Raw genomic sequence first — 6,540 nt, forward strand, 5'->3', positions numbered from 1 at the left:
CGGGGACCACAGCTGGCCTGAATAAGATTTGCAATCACCAGTGACAGGAACCTGGTTTCAAGGGACTAAACACTGCAGAAGGGTAGCCAGTACCACATGTGCTGGTGTGAGCTTATGAATAAAATATGATATTTTGCATCAACGAAACAAGGTAATGTTCCCATACGGAGAAACAATAAACCTGTATGATGTTGAGAGATTATGGCTGTAGTTTAACTGGTTAAATAAACCATGTTGTTTTCTTATTCTGCCTCTTATGTGTTACAGACTCTATGGACAAAAGGATTTGGAGCTGTGTGGGCAAAAAAAAAGATTTTAGATTGCCATTTCATTGAGCACATGTCAGTCATGGATCCCTAGACACCTTTCTTCCCCTTGTAGCAGACAACTTGGTATTATTAATCAATTTCCGACACGCAACTGTTGTTTTGTAGGTGATTGTGGTGTTTAGTTTATAGCCATGATGACACGTCACTAAATAAAAAGTTACTATCAAAACAGAGAGCTTCAAAATTAAGCCGTTTATATTCCCTGTCTCATCTGAGAGACCTGATCATTTCAATACGGGGTGTTTATCACTTCTGGAGTGAGGAAGATTGTGTGTCTGTCAGCCCTCGGCGCTATGGGGTTGGTTGGCAGGCTGTCATTTTTGGGGGACTATTTTAGTGAGATCAATCAGACAGGAGGAAACAAGGTTAGTCACTTCACATTCATGTATGTATTGTTTTTTTCATTTATATGTTTGTCTACATGTGCCATGCAATTGGCTGGCGACCAATTTAGGGTATACATAGGCTATTGCACCCCCGTGACCCTTGTGGGGATAATCAGCATGGAACTAGAATGAATTAACAATAAGTAGGAATCTAAATTACATGTAAATTATATTAGTTATCTTCTTGGATAAACAAAGAAGGATAGATGAATAAATCAACTTATCATGATAGATGAATAAGTCAATTCATGAATGAGTAAATAAATGAGTCTATATTTGGGTTTAAACTGTTAATTGCGGACCGACTTTTAAATTCTGATTTTTTAAAAATACATTTAATTTAACTGTGGGCATATTGTGCTCCTTTATGACAGATTTATTTCAAAAACGTTTAATTACAAATGATCTAATAGTGGATTTGTGCTGCAGGAGTGCCTATTTCAGAAGAGATGAATAAACGGGAACAATACAAACCTTTAATTATTATATCACTTATGGCAGAAATGATGGAGTAATTTGCAGTTAAGCCACCTAATATAAAATAGTGTTTGTAATACACAGACCAGGAAGACTAAAGTAATAAAAAAATAAATTCCTATGTTGCACCCTTGTTTTGTTTCAAATATATCATTCCCCTTATACTATATTAGTATCACATTTGTATATGATAAATATGAATTATCATAATGTTACTCATGACTTGGCAATGTCAGCCCTTTATCAAGGGATCTGCTTCACATAGTAGAGATTAATTAATTGGGGGACTGGGTAATTTCCTTCAAAAAGGGAACCAGACATTTTTCTTTCAAGCAAATAAAAAAGGGGCACAGGTACAATCCGCCCCAAGATGTTACATTAAAGCTTCAAGGTTAATTGCACCCCCAAGGATACAAAATGCCAAAATGTCAGAATATCCCAGACAGATGTAAGCATAACATACACCACGTTATATTATACTGTTTCTGAGTGGGAGGCAAAAGCTAAATGTTAACATTTCCATCTCAAAGTAGTATCTTTTTATTATGTTGTTTATGCACTTAGTGAGTTTAGTCCCTGCACTTATCATCCAAATTTACATATGTATATTGTCCCAAAGTGCTTAGTTATATAATATTCATTATTGTACTTTTTTTTATTTTGGTGCAACTAAACTAGATGAGCAGCACTGCTTCAGTTTTATATTAAGATGAAAGACTATTACCGCAAGTATAAGATGTCATAGTACTGGGGACCATGTAGAGGTGTGATACGCTAATCCATCATATGTATGATTTATGTATATGATTTTGTAAAGTCAGGCTGGGAAAAAACTAATCAAGTCGGAGTCAACATCACTCTGGCATGCTTCGTAAAATTTAAAGGCAGCAGAATGATACACGTGAACTGTGAATATATAGCTGAGATCAACCAATCTGTCTATGTGGCCTCATAGTATTTGATCTGTTTGGACTGACAAAGTTCAATGAAAAAATATTTGGGGGGGGGGGGTGGATTGGATGGGGATGCTTTTATATGCTGGTGGTTTGACTTTGCAGATATCTGCTGTGTAGAATTTTATTTCCATTTTTTTACATATATTCACACTTATTGGTTTATCGTTGTTCTATTTTTGTCTTGCAAGCATATGCATAGAAGTGGCTGTCCTCTTTCCTGTTTTTATCAGGTCATTCACTGTTTATGCTGGGACATTTTAGGCCACGTCCTGCTAACCCATCATTCTAAATAAAATTAAATGGCAGTCACTATCATGGTGAAATTTGAAATTAAAATAACCAATTGAAACGATCACCTTTTTCTGACTAGACTAGACTCAATTCAGCCAGTAACTTTTGTCCTTTGGAAACTTTAAACTCACAAAGTAAACGAAGAAACTTATCCTTTGTGGTCTGTGACTAAGAAAAATCAAAATCTCGGTGACACACAGAGGCACAATTGCACGCAACAACAATCTAAGAAAGCACCCTTGAGGGTTTGTGGTGGGTTTGGCTCTTTGGCAAGTTTGCCGTTTGTGCATTAATGAGGCAGATATGACAGAAATTACTAGGTTGCAATGTGGCACAGTACTCGGTGGAATTGACAGGAGCATGAGAGGTACATCTTCAGCTGTCTTATTGTTGCTATTGATCTATTATGAATGTCAATTTCCACTTAGGTAGTGATTCATGCCGAGCTGCTGGGTGCAACGTGCCCGTATACAAAATGTTTTTGTTATGTAAAATGTTGCTGTAACAGACTCTTCAAATATGAATTCGATCCTACATAGGTACCAAGTTAGTGGGACTCTACTTTTAATAAATTGTGTTAAAATGGTAATATAGAGTGGCTTCTTTACAATAATGACATGCTATTTTTCGATATTTTTCTAGAGCGGGTCTGGAATCCATGCCCTCTTTACAGATGACCTACTGCAACCACGTCAAAGTGAGGTATATTGTGGACCAACATGAAAAAAAAACTGAAAAGATGTTTGCTCATGACCTAATCCAACTTTTCTTCAAGAAATCCACTAATAACATTTTTACGTTTGCAGCATGGTGAGTAATGTGTTCTGACATATTTAGAGGACAGCTTATCCATCTGAGAAAAAAGAACATATCCACTTGCAAACTCTAATATATGAAAAAGGTCTGCAGAAATCTAATACATTTCTTGACTGCGATATTAATTAGAATCCAATATGGTGACTCTTTTAACTTTTCCTCTAAAGAGTCTCAGTTTATAAATTTTTCAGATATGCCAGCGGTCCTTATTTCTAGGTAAGAATACATTGAAAGAAAGTGAAAGATTTACATTATTAAAATCCCATACTGCTTGTTATAGAGAAAATCAAGAGTTTAATACTTTATTAAGTGACATATTTCTCTACTTTTTTAAGAGTATAGACACTAATAACAATAGCAACAAGTAATACAAATAGACTTAATTTATAATAAAAATGAGTTCTGTAACATTAAAAGATTTTAAATAAACTGCCATTGTTGGTGCATGACGTCCAATCTGATTGGATGGGGATATTCATTCATTCATTTTCAGCAAAAGCAATGGCGCTTAAATGTAATATGTAAAATAATAAGATTGCAAAAAGAAACTTTCGATGTGGTGTTAGAAAAAAAGGTGTTTTTTTTTTAAATCCGATTTCTTCCTAGACAAAGGTAAGCGAATCAAATTGATTTTTTAAAATGCCAGCCTCTGATTTGTAATACAGTACTGCAATCAGATTCCCATGGCAAGAGTTTCATTTCCACGCCATCATTCTGACATCCCTCTTTGCCTCCCCCTGTGCAGTGGTCTTCTTCTTCATGTGATGTAATACTTGCAACTCAATATCTCAAGCAGAGTAAAAACTGAATTTTCCTTTAGGGATTCCAATTAGAATAACACATTTAATTGACTTAAAAATATCAGCCTGCACATGCTTTCTGTCTGATCAAATTATCAAACCCATCATAGAAAAGAGCTCTAAAAAAATCCCTTTGAGAGATGTTCAATTATATCAACAAAGGGCTTGGAGTTCTTTTTAAATCACATCACACACATCAACATTGTTTGAAAATGACGCATACAACCATTGCCAACCATTGAAATTTTCTGTGGGGTCTTGTTGTGGGTTTTTCTCAGTTAAACGATAATAATCGTCCGTATCTGTTTGCTCCAAATGAATCAACGTCTGGATTTAATAGTCATATCATGCTTCATCTTTAGCGTGACCCTTACCTTTAGATAACTCCCAAGAAAATGAGTTTGTGAATATTGAGTGACTAAATTATGTTTCCTTAAGGATTTGGCAAGTCAAACGCCTCAGGCTGTAAATTTCACATCAAGAGAACCAAGTTAAGGAAGCTCTTTCACCTATAATTGGGGCAATAAAAATATGTCCGAAGACCCCCTGAGGGCATAGAATCCATTTTAGATATACCTAGGAAAAGATGTAATATTCTCTTTGGTAAAGAAATATCTTTGTGACAATATAGTCAATATTTCCAATAAATCTAGTAGTAAAAATAAAATAAAATTGACAGCTGGATAGTATAAATATAAGAAGCCTTTATTGTCAATGAATTAAACTTCACATTTTGTTTACTCTTGCTTTGGAAAGGCTGTATGACTAAAAACACTTCCTAACATTTCTTTTCTTCATAGACATATTTCACAAAGTTGCAGTCCTCTATTATACACACAGTATTGAAATGTCAGATCAAGGCAAGGCATGCTTTTTCTTTACAAGAAAAAGAATCAATTGTATTTTCTTACAAATCAAACTAGCATGCCATGAACAACAAGTCCTAGATCCTACACACACATTTATTCTTCTGACGTTTTTACCATGAAGCAGATAATATAACTCATTGAACTTCAATTACTTTCTCCGTCCCTTGAGTCCACTGTGTAGTCAAGTGGGAAGAACAAGTAGCATAAATTAGCATTTAATTAAAAACAAAACAAAAAAACACACACACACAAAAGAAGTTATCCATTTCTTTACCCAACTGGTGATGTTTTGACATGCTTTTTTTTTTAACCGGACCATTATGTCTCTTAAATCCTTAGATGGTGCCATAATAAAAACAAACAAAAATACCTAAAAAAAAAACTATGGAAATATATTTTCTTTTTAAACAACACAAATGCAAATATCAGGACACCAAATCGAGCAATGTCACATTTAGTGACATTTTCAAAGCTCACATTTTTTTGACTCTTAATAAAACCTGTGGAGAGAAATCTTTTCCAGATTCCTTTGCTGTTGCACCTGTGTTTGATTTCATATTCTTTCTTTAAAGCACACATGCATGCATTTGAGCGCGCGCACACACACACACACACACACACACACACACACACACAAGCGAATATGTTAGAAGAATTTGGAGGTAAGATATTGAGACTAAAAATGCCATTACATTTTAAGTGGTGGTTTATGGAAAATAACCATAAGAAACTATTAAAACAGGAGTTTGTTTTTTGTTTAAAGAAACCTCCGTGCCCAAGGAAGAACTGCAGACTGAAGTTTTAACCAATGATGTGACTATCATAGCATAATCATGCTTACTTTGAGGTAATTATAGTCATATCCACCTCTGGAAAAATTCTAAAATCCAAGTCATTGCAAAACTACTTGTTATGTAATTAGTTCCTACAAAGACAAACTTTGTGTGACATTGGCTTACAAAGTTTGTTTTAAAATGAAGAAAAATAGGAAGTAATCTACACAAAATCAAATATGAAGTCACTTTTTTTCTGGTTGAACAGCCTCAATTCACACTGATGATTTTTTTTCTTGTTTGACTGAAGCTATTTTGGTGTTTAGATGTGTATTACAGGGATGCTGCATTGTATATTCATTCATAAGATTACAGCCTGCAATACATGCTGATTTGCAGTTCTAGGCTTCTGTTTTGGAGGCTCATTTATTGGCGGTGCCCTCATTAAATGGAAGTTGCAGTGACCCCACGTAATGAGGATTAATTCAGGAACAGTTTGGACTTTCAGTGAAGATAAACTTCCACCCTGCCGTCCCTTCCTGTCTCCTATTGATTTAGTGGGAATTTGTTAAGCCAAGTTAGATCATGAGACAACGCAGAATGGTAAGGAAGGTAATGTGGTGGGGAAGATTGGATTTAAAAATAATAATAATATTCAATTTTCCGGATTTGTAGATTTTGGTAGACTTTGACTGCAGTATCCATAAAATGTATTAGTTCTACATTCATTCTTAAGTTTCTATAGTGACTTAGGCAATACTGCAGCATCAGAATTCAGTCTATTTTTAATTTCAGACAACATATTGCCGGAATTTCCCAAAGCAGCATCCAGGGTTAAAGGTA

This window comes from Stigmatopora nigra, chromosome 12, assembly GCF_051989575.1.
Source record: "Stigmatopora nigra isolate UIUO_SnigA chromosome 12, RoL_Snig_1.1, whole genome shotgun sequence".
NCBI lineage: Eukaryota > Metazoa > Chordata > Actinopteri > Syngnathiformes > Syngnathidae > Stigmatopora > Stigmatopora nigra.